The sequence below is a fragment of the Tenebrio molitor genome, chromosome 2 (genome assembly GCF_963966145.1).
Source record: "Tenebrio molitor chromosome 2, icTenMoli1.1, whole genome shotgun sequence".
NCBI classification, from domain to species: domain Eukaryota; kingdom Metazoa; phylum Arthropoda; class Insecta; order Coleoptera; family Tenebrionidae; genus Tenebrio; species Tenebrio molitor.
In genome coordinates, this window is record NC_091047.1 from 23,557,140 (window position 1) to 23,573,526 (window position 16,387).

General features: G+C 32.5%; 1 protein-coding gene across 1 annotated transcript in view; it reads right to left on the reverse strand.

Annotated features, from left to right (window-relative positions):
• Positions 1 to 4,717, reverse strand: part of LOC138124110 (limbic system-associated membrane protein-like) — a 234,664-nt gene extending 229,947 nt beyond the window's left edge. The window contains exon 1 of the mRNA XM_069039059.1: positions 4,465 to 4,717. The gene's annotated coding sequence lies outside the window, so the exon portion shown is untranslated. The remainder of the gene's footprint in view (positions 1 to 4,464) is intronic.
• Between the last annotated feature and the right edge of the window lie 11,670 nt (positions 4,718 to 16,387).

Genomic DNA, 16,387 nt, shown 5'->3' on the forward strand with positions numbered 1-16,387 from the left:
AAGGCCCACGAGCCGCACAATTCCAGGCCTCTTGATGTATGTTCTTTTATAGACACTTTGTATATTTCCCAATAACTTATGTAGTAATTCATTATTATTGGTTATTATCATTTTTCATTATTAATTATTTAATTAGTACATTTTTATAAAGAACATGCTGAATTACACCATTGTCAGTTCGTTCTTGAATTAATTTAAAAAAATCTATTAACTAATTAATTCAGTATACTTACATATAAGTAAATGTATATACAGTGTGTCCCCGGATAGGTGAAACGACACTTGTAAACGACAAAAAATTTTCGATTTATATTTTCATTTTTTGGGATTTAGCCCTGCTTGGTTAAAGACTAATTTTTAACAGGATTTTGGTTTTGAAAAGTCAAGTATTCCTTGGAAATTTTCAAAAAACCTATTTTTCTGTAGAGTAAAGTGCCTTTTATGTGGTAAATACGACAAAAAGTTATTAAGGAAAGTTGTTTAGAATCAACATCCAAGCCTTTAGACAAAATTTCAAAATCATCGGCCAATCATGATTTCTCATTTTCTTCCATTTAATCTAAAGTTTTAATTTACTTTTATTTAATTACATATAACTTATTAGTGTTAAGCCAGTAACTTGTAGTTTTACTCATAATAAGAGAACTGTTAAAAATAAAATTCTTTGATTTGTGAAATAAACATTAAAAAGACGAAAAATCATAATTGGCCGATGATTTCGAAATTTGGTATATGAGCCTAGATTTTGATTCTAAACAACTTTCCTTAATAATTTTTTGTCGTATTTTTCACAGAAAAAGTACTTTACACTACAGGAAAATTGTTTTTTTTGAAAATTTCCAAGGCATACTTGATTTTTTTAAACTAAAATCCTGTTAAAAATTAGACTTTAACCAAGCAGGGCTAAACCCCAGAAAATGAAAATTTAAATCAAAATTTTTGTATCTTTTACAAGAGTCGTTTCACCTATCCGGGGACACACTGCATAAGTTTATAATATAATATATAGGGTGTATCTGAAATAAGTGTGTTAATTTTAACTAGTTAACTCGTCAGTTTATAAAACTTTTCTCTATAACATTTTTACGAAAAAGTATTACAAATCAAAATGTATACCCGCCTATGAATAAGGGCGAAAATTTTATGTTGTGATTGAAACGGAGCCTTGCCAAAAAAGTTACATTGTTGTAGAAAAAATTATATAAGTAGAATAAAAATTCTCATGGTTACAAAAAAATAGAGACTAGTCACACAAAACGACTCGTTTGGTAAAAATTGGTGGACAAAAAATCTTGGGAAACTTTTGCGAATTTTGCAAATTGTTATAGAGAAAAGTTTCATAAATTGGCGAGTTCTTTCACTGGTTAAAATTAACCCACGTATTTCAGATACCCCCTGTATAATATAGCCTAAGTATATTATAGTTATAGTATAATACAAGCTCTGACTGTAAATAAGGCTATTCATTAGCGACAGCCGTTAGTAATGATTGTTACTACACGGATGTGACCAATCGTGAAATCCCATAGATTATAAACTTGTTGTAACACAACTCGGCTATTAGCTAATCGTGGGTAACTACCATCATAACAGGGTCGCAAAGTCATCACTCATCATTAAAACAACCAAAAATATATGAAAAGTTAGAAGTTAGATTCAGAGCTTTGAAAAATGTCATTATAAACCTATTTCGTTGATTATTCCTTAAAACATAAAGTGAAAAAAATCTCTTACAAAATAAATGTAAAACCAGTATTCTCGATGATGAAGGTGAACATGATGCTTCTATTCTACTCCTACTACTTGTCGATTTCTAACTTAATTTTTTTGTCAAATTTACTCCGTAGTCTGATACGTCAGCTTTCAGTCGGTTGTTTGCAAATGTCTGTAAATGAAAGCTGAAACTCTTAAGCAACTTCGACTTTTATACTAATATTTACACATGAGCCTTCGCCATTATTTGTTTTCCCAGACTTATTGACCAAAGATCCACGGAATATACAGTATTAAAAAAGACATTGTCAAATTAATTCACCTTGAATATTGGGGAAAAACGCAGCTTGAAAACAATCTAGTGGTTGACCAATTGATAACGTAACGGACATTCTGTCAGAAAAAACAGTTTAACACAAACTAATCGTAACAAGTGTTCGTTCAACACACTTTTTGTATGACCTGTTGACATTTCCACTTTCATTATTGGAAAGATTAATTATATGAAATAAATATTGTTTTTCATTTGCTAACTTGTTGCGTCGGATACGTTAAATGTAAACAGTTGCCTAACATGAGCTTATTGTTTACGTTAACGAAATTAAAAATTAAATGAAACGAACAATTAATCTTTAAGTTAATTGGATTTTTGACCTTAGGCTCAGCTTAGCTTAATACAGCACATCAAACTTATTCGGGACAAAAGATGTTGAGTTGACACATTTTTAGATATCTTTAAAAAAATGTAATTGTCTTTCCTTAAGGCATAAGTCCGTTTACAACAAGAAAAGAAACACGAAAATTTATTTTTAATTATGTTTGAAATAGACCAGCTAAACAACAACAGCAGTTTATGTTTACTTTGGTATTTTGTTATTTGTAACTTATAAAAATAAAACTGTGACTTGCAAGAAGAATTTCATTTGAAGAGAAAATTATTCCATTTTACAAAGGATTTTTTTTATTTAAACATAAAGGCAGCCAAAAAACATTTAATTCATTTTAAAAATAGTAAAAATAAAAAACTTATAATTATCAACACAAACAAATAAAATAATAATAATAATAACTGCGGTATGTATGTGCTGCAAAACGAGGGCGTATGGCCAGTTAAATGGTAATATCAAATAGTACTTTCAAAGAAAGTTACTTGATAGAAATATCTGCTGCGCTAAATAAATCCTGCCTCCATGCCGTGCCTCCTTTATTCAAGTCTAATTTATTGGTAATAAAAAATAAAGTTTCTCGCAAACAATGATGGGAGTTTATTCAGTGTTAATTTAAAATGATATGATGTTGTGATATTAAAAACTTGAAAATTCTATTATCCGCACCACGGATGTAAAGCTTTAACTTCAAAGCTTTGTTAAAAATTAAAAAATATTGTGTTTACGTCACGTATACCAGAATGCGAAAAGTGGAGCGTTCAAATTGAGCAAAAATTTCTTTAAATAAGTGCATTACTCAAGTATTTACGTTTATTTTGATTTCGGGTGTAAATCCCAATTTACATTGTTCTAAATCTACGCCGAAATTAAACTTAATGGAGTTTCGCAATCAAGCTCTCATGCATCGCTTTGATCAAGCTTTTCACAGATATTCGTAAAACCCGTTAAATAAACCGAGGAGAAACAAAAGTGGATAGACCCTTCTGAAATTAAAGACATTTATCAATAGGATCTTAACTTGAAAAAAAAGTTAAGATGCTGGTTCAGGACAAAACAAAATTCCATTGGTAGAAATTATCAAGTGGAATTCAAAAAATTTTGTTACGTTAATAGTGACAACTTCGTAATATAAATAATTAATTTTTTAGTCTTGACTAAACCCTCTTCCGCCGCTTACTGGTAAAAGTGATAGCGAAAAATATTTTTTTTAAATCAAAGGAATTATCTTTATTTAATGGAAATATCCGTAATTATAATTAAATCCAGCCTCGATGGTGTGCACAGATTTTAAACAATAATTTACAGGAGAAAAAATATTTTCTGACAAGTTTTCCGGAAAAAAAGTGAAAACTTGAATTTCCCTCTTAGGTCGGAGTTCCACGGCGCAATAATTTCCATTAAACGCAGCTTTCAAATCTGAAAGGATTATTTTAACGCAGGTTGGGTGAAATCGGCGAGAGCAATTTGGAAGCGCAAAAATCCAATATGGCGTCCATTTAATAAAAAAAATGTTGTTGGATCGCATCCCGTAAAGAAAAAAAGGCAAGACCGTTCGTTAGGGTTGTTTCCTTTAACTGTCTGTAAAGTTGCCTGGAGGAGACAGCAGGATCAGGTAGAGAATTTACCGCAAAATGAGAATATGCAGTTCTTCGACAACAAAGCTGGAATTTGTCGACAAGTCCTTTGATAAGACTTAAGCTCTCTTTAATTGTCCTAGGCAGAAGCGATCACGTTTTTCAAAGGATCGTGGAGTGCAGGATTCGAGGCGATTATTCCGTCTTTAGTGGTAATCGAGGAGCTATAATAATTAGCGAGTCGGGTAAAATCAACAGTAAACCGAAGCGGAAAAAAATTAATTGAAACCATTCCAACCCTTGTCGCTTTTATTGTTGTCGAGTCCGTTAGTGGAGGGAAATTATTTTTGTAGCAGTTGCGCGCCCTCTCCAAATCTTTAATTTGGCAAAGTAAATACTAATCGTCGCGAGGATCGCCAGTTTCGAGTGATTCCCCAAAACAACGCTCCTTTCGTGAAAATAGAGCGCCCCAGCGCGAAAAAATCAAAGCGAACATTGCACCACTTTACTTGAATATCTCCCATCACCATCGAGCACTGGAAAAGTTTAACGCACACTTTTCCCGAATCACATTCCTTGCGAATTTACCACCACCGGAAAATTGTCAGCCACCGCCGAATCGACGGGTTTAATTTTTCCGGAAGCTCCGGTCCCGGACGCACATCCCCCAATTAAGCGCCGATCACAGGAACAATTTTCGTAAATCACGCAGGACAAACGAGTCCTTTCTACATGAACGTGTCGGTGGTCCACGAGGTACTGGAACAGCCCAGCCTCAACGCTTATAGCGCCACAGCGGTGCGCGGCGGACGTCCGAACTAAACGAGCTTAGCCTCCAGTGGAAAAGAGCTTTTGTCTGCTATTGCGAATATTATAAGTGCGCATTTAGATTTAGAACGGAAATATCTTCGTGTCTGTTCCGCCTTGCGTTATGGGGACGGACTGCTTTCTCGTCCTAATTTTGCGAGAACCGCCTAAAGAATAAATAAAAAACGTTAATTGCGTAATTGCCCTGACGCATTATTCGCCACCCCTTACCTTGAGTCCGGTGAAACCCGGAGCGAATTGCCTTGTTAAATTTTTATTTTGTACATAAAACAATGGTGGTTGGAAGAATTTTTTCGGATTAAGCTAATATTTAATGTTGTTTTAATGGGCAACTTAAACGGGAATGTTGATTCGGTCGTCTTAAAGAGAACAATCGGTAACGCTTTCACTTAACTACGACTATTGAACTTCAAATCGGGTTTCATTACCGAACCAACTATTTATCTAGTGTACAAGAGTTGCGAGGATTTGCGCCAGTTCTATTGAATTTCTTCGAGGATAGCTTTAGGTTTAAACGGTTTAATTGGATTGATCTGGAACTCCGCATGTTATTATTAACGACTGCTACCTTCAGCCAATTATCATGTTTACCGAATTGTTAATTTACATTGTTTTATCATTAACGCTATCCGAGTTAATTCCAAACGAATTTCATAATTCGCTAGACTGGGGAACCAGGGACTGTCACATTATAGCTTCGTTTCCTTGGTAAGATCGATACACATCTATTAATTTAATACGGTGAACGGAAATTATAATACCAAGTGTACTACAGAAACAAAAATAATCATATAATGTAGGTAAATAATGTAATAAAATATAAATGAAATTTGTAGGTGACAAGCAAATCGTCAGATTTGTTATCGGAAGTGAAGATTTTATTTTAAAATGTTTTCTGAAATTAACAAGAGTAAAAAATAGCAATATGATACACTTACCAATGTTTTCCATTCAATACAATAATGGTTATTAAATTTACATGTGGATAAAGCACTACATTTTTACACCTGGGAAGGTTACACGCACGAGCGCAGCGAAGGTTGTAATCCCATGCATGGAACGTGTTCTTTTACCTTTATTTTCCTGAAATGAAATGAAATGTGAATACGGTGATGACAGTAATGATGAAGCATTGCCAAGTATTCCACGAGAAATCCTTGTAGTATTTTATTTACTTTTGTAGCAAAATAAACAGAGTTTAATTTATGCAGTTCCCGCATTGAAGCGTAAAATAAAGTTCCGCAAACTGTAAAATGTAATATACTTATTACGCTACTAGTTTGGTAAGTGCAATATAACACTTAACAACAATGTAGCATCAATTATTGTGTTTTCGAATTTGTATATCTACAAAAAGAAAAAAAAGTCATAAACATTGGCCAAAAAAAACTTTGTGGTTACATAAATAAATTACCACCATCTTGGTTGCTTTACATCTTAGATTTTTGTTTTTTGTTTAAATAATAGCATTGGTGCTGTCGTATTTTATAAGCGCATTGATCTTTTTGTAATTTTGTAAATGCAAATGTGAATGATCTAGCAACAACGCTGGTAAGTACGTGAAAAATACGAGCGTGCGAAAGAGTAATTTATGCAACAAGTGCATAAAGTAGTACTTTTTATTCATGAACGGGATGTTTAACATGCAATCACATTGATGAAAAATCGACAATGTGCACGAGTACAATATTTTCTCTACGACTGTCTGCAATTGGAAAAACAATCACATTCAAAAGACAAATGGAAAATTTAATGTTTCTAAAGCAAAGATCGCGGGACAACTTCAATTGTTTACTCTCTCTTGTGCACCCTGATTGTTTGGTTATTTGCATTTGGTGCAGATATTTGCATATCGCCAGAGTGAAGTAATGACATGCTACGGCATATTTTCTTTTATTTTCCCGTATGTAAGTTATTTATTGCAAAAATCGATTATTATAAGTTAAAAAAAGAAAGAAAACGGGTATAGAAGCTGCCGTATAGATCTATTACCTACTAAGTCAACAAAAAGAAATGAATTTACGTAGCAAACGTCTGAGAGGTGGTCAAGACTCAAGACAAAAAGATGTTAAAAAAGTATAGATGTGATGGTGGCTCACATGCTAGAACGGAGTAATTGAAATCACCAGCCAAACGACCATTAGATATTTCTAGAAGGCCGATTTCAAGTTGCCTTGCGACGGTCGCACTTGTTGTTGTCATGGTAACGGCGCAAGAGAGAAAGATGACGCATATTGGTAATTAATGTGCCCTACACATTTGCCCTGACTTGAAATCGAGCCCTAAATGTCCAAAACCATTGTATTATTTGAAAATAAAAAGTCAAGGACGTCATTCCAAAAAGACCAAAACTGTTAACTGAGAAGGTATTATAAAATTCTTCAGAGAAGTTCGAAATGATATTATTTTATTTGTTGATTACAGTACCAAATTACCTCTCTCTAACAACTTTTATATTCTCTTTCACTTAATTTTTACGCAGTAATGGCTATGGTATCGCAAAAATAGTCCGAATAATTGTAGACAACCTTGAAGAAGCTATAACGAGATGGAAACGTTCAGAATATAATTTGACATTCGAAAAAGAATAACCAAAAACCCTCGTTTCTTTTTACGATATCGTTTAATGAAATGTAATCAGCCAGTTGGCAAGCACAGGTTTGCCAAGATTGCACCAAGAATTGCAAAGTTTTTGAATTTACTAGAAAGTGATTTATATACAGAGGATCGTTTCTGGCGCACATCTGCGACTCTATTAGCTAATTCTGGGGTAAATACTTTAGAACTTAAGAGACACGAGGATGGAAATCCTCCTCGATTGCATCAAGCAATGTAGATGAATCTATCACCAATAAACTAGAAACTGCTAACAAGTTATTGTATGACAAAAGTACAGGTTCAAACAATAGTGCTGCGCTGTTGGAAACTGAACAAAAAGAAGAACATTTATGTTCCTTCGAAGAAAAATTGTACCATCAATAAATATATGTGGCACCTGCGTCACTCCCACTTCGAAAGGAAGGAGATCCATTTGTCAGGAAATCAATATTTTATTATAAAAATTCATTTTTCTCAAATTACGGTTTTGTGTTCAATTTTTTTTTTTTTTTTATAATTAACTCAATTAAGCCGTCTTAGCGTCTTTGAGGATATTCTGGGTAACGATTTCCATAAAACCACTACCGGAATCCATCTTAAAAATTTAGGAAAAACGAGACACGATCTGCGAAGATAAAATGAACTCTTTATGAAATGCAAATTTGATAATGGCAAGTATGCTTACTTTGATGCTTTGATTTTGAAAAAGTTTAAGAGTAGCAATAAAGCGTTTAGTAATTTATCCTATTTTGTTCTCAAAAAAAAAAAAAACTTAATGATTGGTATTAATTAATTTTTGCAAATAAAAAACGGAAATTATCACACAATCACATTTGGTGCAGCTAAAAATAATCAATAAAACAAGAACGGTCCTTTATTATAGATATTATGTAGAGCACAAAGTGAACAAAAAAAAAATTACGAAAATACATTTTTGTCTCCCAATTTACACAGTAAAAAATAATAAAGGCTATCACTCCTAAACTACTACTAATAGTATATTATATCATGGAGAGTAGAAGTGAGTCTTTTTGCGCCAAACCCAGAGATTGAAGACCGAAACGCAGTTGAGGTCGACAACTGGGCGAATCACAAAAAGACCTTCTACTCTGAATGATATACATAATACTATTTTTTATTATACCTGAATCATAATCCCTGTTTTTGACACTAAAATGCGTGCGAAAAAGGCCCTTTAAAACACTAAAGCTTTAAGGGTTGCTTAGGTAACAACAAATTCACCTACATTTTGAACATTGATAAATAGACATTTATACACAATTTATGATAGCAACGAAACAACAACAATTGACCATTTCTATATCAACGATATAGATTACTTCGGAAAAGGTATTTCAATTAACTTTTTTTGTTATAATTTTCAGATTTTAGTGCAGGTATAATAAAAAATAGCGTATGATACACGTTTATAAGGGCATTTAAAGCTACGCTACGCGTCGTGCTCTTAAACTTGTCGCGCGTGCTTTAAAGGCTTCCTTATAAACTTGTATCATAATATACTATTATTTTCAAGCGTGTCACAAAAAAAATTAATATTACAATTTTGAAATTGTAAGGCAACAGTAATTCCTACTTCCCTTGTAGGTAATATTATTGATACTTAATTGAAATTTTCATAAAGTAAAGTCTACAACACTATCTAAATAATTATTTTTTTTTTATTTATGGTAGTAAAATTTAATAAACAAGTAATAGGTAAATGTATACATATAAATCATGAACAATGCACTTCTTCAAGTGGAGTTACATAAGGTAGAGTGCCTAAAATACTTGCAGCATTTCCACGTTGAATTGCCAATGAGATTCTTTGGTAGTTTTGCACCAATGAAATCAATAAATGTTTTACATTCCAAACTCCATGGACCTAACGTTTCGAAAGCTAATGCTTTAAAAATATAATTTGCAGACTTTAAATTTTGATATTTCTCATGTTTTCGTTTACTTGCTTCTTCGGCAGCTGATCCTGCAATTATGGAAGTTTTTCTTATGTAAGAATTAGCCAAAGTGTCAACACATGTTACATCTAAATTATCCGATGTACTTTCAACAAATTTCCATGTAAAACTTTCTCACAATGGTGAATGATCGTGATTTGTAATTTTTAGTATCCTGAACTTTTATTGAGGTAGCAGAACCCAAATCTTCGATATTTCCCATTGGCAAATTAGTAATTTCGTTACATTGAGAAGCCCTATCACACCTAGTATTTTTGCACCTAACCTACAATAATAATTTATAATTTTTCCTCTAGGGAAATTTTACTTATGTAGGTAGCCAGATACTTTTCATCAGAGCATTATGTAGAAATCATACACTTTTCGTCCGGGACTCGCCGTGCATTTCATTTTTATTAAATGGCATCAGACTTTTTACTTCACAGATATTCGCTAAATATAACAAAAATTATCAATACGTGAGTAGCAAACGATTATAATAACTTACAAATGTTTACTTTTTAAAACCATGTTGCTTGCTGATTTTGACATCACATCATTCTCATCTGACAGCATGGATACGCAAAAAACGAACGACTCGTGAAATATCACAGTGGGGGCGGTTAAATATTGGATAATAATTTCGTTCTTTCGCTTTTTTTAGAGGCGTTATTTTAATGAAAGATAATTTAATTATTAAATATTTCATGTAATTGATAAATTAATCGTGACAAATGCTTCAAATGACCTTACATTTGACGCTGTCGAGCCGCCTCTGGACATTTCTACTTCTAGGACCTGAAGTATTTCTACTCCGCTCAGAAAAAAAATGACACTATGGAGATACACAAAGGCGCAATGTCAAATGTGTTTTCTTGTCTTTGATAAGTCGATAACGTTTTTTACTTTCGCACAACCTTTATTTAATATTTTATGAGTGAGTTATAAGAACTAAGGCTTATTAATAATAATGTTGTTATTTTTATAAAAGTTTGTTTATATTGTCCTGTAGCCGTTCTGGCGAATGTTTTCTGAGGCGACCATTCCCTACTAAAATCCAAAAGTAGAGCGGAAGAATTTTTATGATTTATTATTCTTGTAACGCTCGAGTTTTCCGGTTAAAATTTCATATTTGAAAGGTTTATATATTTATCGCATTTAAGAACTTGTTTTAAACGGTAGATTTATTAATTCGATTTCAGTCACATTTGCTTAGAGTGTAATTATTGCATTTCTTAAACAAATTTTAAACAAAAACGATTCAGCTTGGCTTTCTTTCCAGAATGTTTCAGCGGTGGGCAAGATTATTTATCTCTCAGAAAAGTGAATCTAATATATTCGTTTTCTCGTTGTCTGCGTATGCAAACAATGAGAAAAAATGTTTCACTACCGACAAGCTATTTACATAACTGTAAGTCTGAAGCAGATTTTCAGTTTACTTTTTATTAAAATGTCGGAAAAAGCCGCAGTAAATGTTGAATCAAAATGTTTCGTGCACTGCTTTCGAATTAAAAAGAATACATTCAGGTACCGATTTACTCTCGCTCGTTCTTATAAATCATTTCACAACGGTTAGTAACATGTGTGCAAAGTCATACTTTTTAGAACGAGCAAATACTTTAGAACAACAGCGCGACGAGTAACAATTCTTAACAGCCCTCCTGATGGCAATAACAATTTTATTTCTTGTTCTGTTGAAAATCAAAAACGAATGTATATTGCTTCCAATTTGGCATTAATTTAATACTATCCAGACACCATGTGCATTGTTTCAGAATTTTTAGATAACATAAACAAAATTCAATCGATTGTTACCACGCCGAAGCGACCGAACGAATATGTAAGTCATGCGAAATGGGAATATTTCGCGGCGCGCTTTTGAACCTAAACTGTGCTTATTACCAAACAACCGTGGGTGGGTTTTCGTATGAAATTTTACGCTCTACAAGAAAGTTCTACACAATTTTGCTCTATCTGCCGTGTTTTTCGATACATGGGACAATAAATGTTCAAAGAGGCAATTTTCAAAAGTTCAAGAATTTTTATAAACTGTTTAAACGACTTCCTAGGTATCTCTTCCGGTGCAAATGTAAAATATTTTTGTACCCTTAAAATTAATTCAGGCTAAATTTTATTTAATCTGGACTGTTAACGAGTAAGTGGATTTAATTTGAAAGTCCTAAGTGTCGATTTTGGACTAGTCATTTGTTTGAGCTTAAATCGAAAGCTTTAAGCCACGTGACTTCCTCTACGATTTTTTTCACCCCCTAGATATTTAGGATTTGCGCTCGAATGACTTTTGATCCAACCGAGCGAACTTATGCTTGTTACCCTCTACGTTTACAGATGCGTGATTAATCAGTAGCGTCTGTATTATTTACGTATAATTAACCAGCGTTCAATAATAGACGTCATCGCCTTTTAACTCCTATTAGGTAGATTAACCATCGTGGCACTGTTTGCCTTCTACGAGGTGTGGTAATAACGCCGCGCGTCTGAGAACGTTGTTGCGTCAGCTGCCAAATTAAAATTGAGCCGAACAAATTCGTAAAATGGATGAGTACACCATAAATTTGGTATTGCCACTGGTGCAGAATTTCCCTGAAAGATATGAGTTCCTGCTCATATTTCAGAGGTGCCCTCCGTTACAAAACGTTACGTTTTACTCCTCGACTTATCATTTTACAATTACTGACGGAATGAAAAATTTAATGGCGGAGAATAACAAGTTATGCTTGCCTGTATCAGACGATTACATGTTATTAACATTAAAGTTTTAACACCGTTGCTAAAAGTTGAAGGTTTATGACCGACGGTTCGACTAAAAGATAAGGTTTATTAACTTTTTCTTACCATCATCATCAATTCTGAAATTTGTTGCAATATTTTTCAAGAATTGTTAACAAACACATCTGTCATTTACATCTGTAGACAGTAAATGCAAAACAAACTCCGCGATTTAACTTTTAGTTCTGATCTCAAGACCGAATTGACAATAATCAAAGTCAAGACGATCAATTATTTCATTCGATGAAACTCTTCATTCTTTTGAGTTACAAACACACATTTCAACAATAGTTCAGCATTGATAGTCACATAACATTTACAAGAAAAGTGGTCAGTTTGTGTTGATTTGGGAATTTCAGAATTTCTTTTCTGGTAAAAAAGTCTACCTTTGAGATTAAGTTGTTTCCAAAGTAAAGCTCTGAAAATCTAAATTCGCGCCAGCTTCCCCACATCCAAAAAAAATTCTTTGGCTTCCGCAGCTAGCAGTTAATATTAATAAGAACGGTAATATTAGTGCCTTAAGTCAAATTATGAGGAGCTGTAGGTAAGCAGTGGAATGGAAAATAACGGAAGCTTCTAAGGGTTTCAATTAAATCTAGGTGGATAGCGGAGTAGAAGCTTTATCCTGAACTTGCAGAGAACCGGTTCCCGGCTGGTAAGAACAGTTTTTCAGTGCGATGTTAATCAAATAAAATGAGCCATAATGGAAATGGTCTGTTTTTTATGATTAGGGCAAATTGGGCGGTGTAACAGATATCGACTTAATTAGGTTGCTGCTGAAGTTAACTCGATCAATCCATCGCTTCACTATCTCCTAGGGTTTGATTGGCTCAGTCTGAAGCTTTGAAATTTGATATTGCCGTCATCTGCGTTTAACGTTGTAGATCAGATAGCTTTATAATAAGTTAAGCTGTACGGGGTTGGCATTGTCGTTGTGGTCACTAGTTAATGTGTTCTCTAAGAAATTTACATACAAAGTTTACTAAGACTCCCTTATTTGCTGTATTTCACAAAAGCTAATTAAATTTACATTATGCTATAATTTTACTTAGATTTGTTAATTAGAAAATATATTCATGATAAACTAAAATAAGAATGAAACTTAATTACCTGTAAAATAAAAAATATTGCTTAAGGAAATTACTTTTAATATCAATCAAGCATAGCAGATTATAAAGAAGGGGTGATACGAAATTTCTTTACACTCTTACGGTGAAATAAGTTAACCATTATTAAAATTTGTATCTACTATAGTGCTATGTACCTATATATTATCCGTTCACGAATGTTTCAAATTCGGACTGTCTATGAAAATCTGACATTTTAGTTGGCAATATTGTGATTTGGCATAATAAATCTATTTTAGATTATAATTGAATTACACTAAATCAATTAGGGAATTGACAACAAGACGAATATTTAATAACGAAACGTCATATGACAGGACCTGACGCCAATCTAACAAAAAAAAATCGTGGCCTCCTGCGTGTTTAAAACAATCGTGAACGGCATATAGGTATATCTTATTTACCCCATGTATTTCAGATAGGTAATGACTCACTTTACTGCACGGGGTGCGGTAATGTGAGCGTGAATAAATGAAAACAATAATAATAATTCACACTGCTTCTCATGAAGATGTGATGATGTTTTTTGTGCATTAAAATACTTTTACTGCCTCAACCTGCGTCTCAGCGTAAACACAAAAAACAATCACTTCACGCACTTAATATAAAAATAACTTATCCATATTAAAATTTTCATTTTCATTCAAAAATACTTTCAATTAATATTAATTAATATGATTAAATTATATTCGCCCAGGGTAATTTAAAATTAAAAATCTTACCATTAATATTAACACAAAAAGCTTTGTAATATTTTGTTATTGTTTAATTAAAACAGCAGAATTACATAGTTAGTTGTTAATTTGAATATTTTGAATTGAAATACACATAATATTTATAAAACTTATGTACTTTTAGGTAGTGAATGTGAAGGTTAAACTAAAAGCGTTAAATGATTATTGATTATGCTTTAACATTTTTTTAAATTTGCCCGAACTGAAATTCATTTATGTGAATATTTTCCCGTTTTAAACGTAGATAATAAACTAGGCAAAAATGAATAGGGAATTTTTCTATTTTTGAATTTTTTTATAAATACAGTTTAAAATTTATAATGAAATGTGTTAGAAATATATAAAGATACACATTAGATGGAATGTTTCAAGTACCTGTAACATTTTAAATTTATCTAGTGTTGGGGCAATTATTTTGCTTTCTAAAAAAAATTTGGAATTCCCTATTCAGTTTTGGCTAGTTTATTTATTGAGTCAATCAATTATTTATATTTAATGGTCAGTCATATACATTTTTAATTTTGAAATCGGTTTCCACCTCATATTTTGATGTTGTTGGTCGATTGTTGGCAGCAGTTTTGCTTTTATATGTATATCAAGCAGGTAATTTAAAGTTTGTTTAAATATTATATTAAAGACTCTTTATATCAGGTTATGTATTATAATATTTTTAGTCCGTCTAAATACGATTTTTAATTAAAATGAAACTAGACTACAAATACATATTTACATTTACATGATTTATTCGCACTAATGAATAATTAATTAATATACTTTCAATATTAATTTATTCTATAATTGACAGTAATTGATATTATTTTACCTTTGATATTATTCCTGATCAAAATAAAAAGTGGAAAAAGGTTGTAATACTTTATTTCGCTTTTATAAAAAGCTACAACTGGAGTTGGCCCATTGAGAAATTGAGAACTAAATTTTTATAGAATTTTAAAGCTTGAAAAGTTGAAAAATGTCAGCGTTAAAAAACACCTATGTATAATTTTTTTTTGTAATTTCTGATTGATAACTAAGGTACATTATGTGTCAAAAACTCATTCCATGAATCACACTGTGGATTAACTTGATTAAGTTTTCTTCATTGGTGTATTGATTTCTTATATCTATGAATATTTTCTGAATGGATTTAATACATTAATTTTTGAATCCTCTGGAGTTTTGGACAAGTTATATAGAATCTAAGTTACGGTCCGACAGTTTTCAAAACTATTTAATATTAAATATTATATTATAACATAATTACATAAACATTTTTGTTTTATAATACAAAAATTTCCGATAATATTGCGGAATCTGGAAAAGTGCCCCGAATGCTTGCAGCGTTTCCACGTTGAATGGCAAGGGAAATCCTCTCGAAAAGGAATTTTTTTGATTTTGAATCGCCTGATTCCGCGATAAGTCGGTTTCCGATGACATTAATGAAATCGATGGCTTCTTTGCACCAAGGGCCTAAGGTTTCAAATGCTAAACCTTTAAACACGTAGTTTGACGAAATGATTGAACTATATTTGCTATGTTTGCGTTTGCAAGCCATTTCAGCGGCAGAACCTGAGACTTCAGATGATTTCAATACGTAACTGTCTGCAAGTGTATCTACAACAGTAACGTCCCAAACCAAAGGTTGACCTTTAATCCACGGTACTAAAGTCATCCCATCTGGGCGTTTTCCGTCATCCCGAGACAGTCCGTTTGGTTCTAAAGTTGAATTCACATGAATTGAAGTTAAAGACCGATTGATAATGGAATTAATTTCAGTGTGTCTTGAAAATCTACCACTGCTTTTGAAACAACTTAGACCGTGGGTGCCAATTTCGTCAACTTTCGCATTGCATTTGCAAATATGAGGTGTACAAAGATTACAACCCAATCTTAAACCAATACAAACTTGGAAGGAAGTGTTATCTAAAAGAGTACCAATATTAGGAGAAGGTATTGCATGCAACCAAGATCCTGATTCTCTGCATTGCAAAGCTTTAAAACGAGCCAAGTCTCTAGGTGAATTAAAGATTAAGTCATTGGCAATTATTCCTTTGATATTAATATTATCCCAATTCTTCTGAAATTGTGGAATTGTTGGTATTTCGTTCTCATTTGCTACACCCCAGGCTGCTAAAGCTTCATCATAATGGTGAATATTAAGCTCATTATCCTTTGAGTTTAGTAATAAAGAAACAAGCTTTTTAACTATTAAAAAAAAAAAAAAAACTATTTAATTAAATATTAACAACTCTTTAAATTCATTTAGTATTTGACAGCTTTTGTATCCGAACTAGATGTTCCTTTGATTATTTTTTCTTCGTGTTTATGGTCTTTTATTCAAAGTTTACCAGAACAGAAGTAGTTAAGTTTCCAAATAAATTCAAACTGAACACTTTTCGTTTAAAT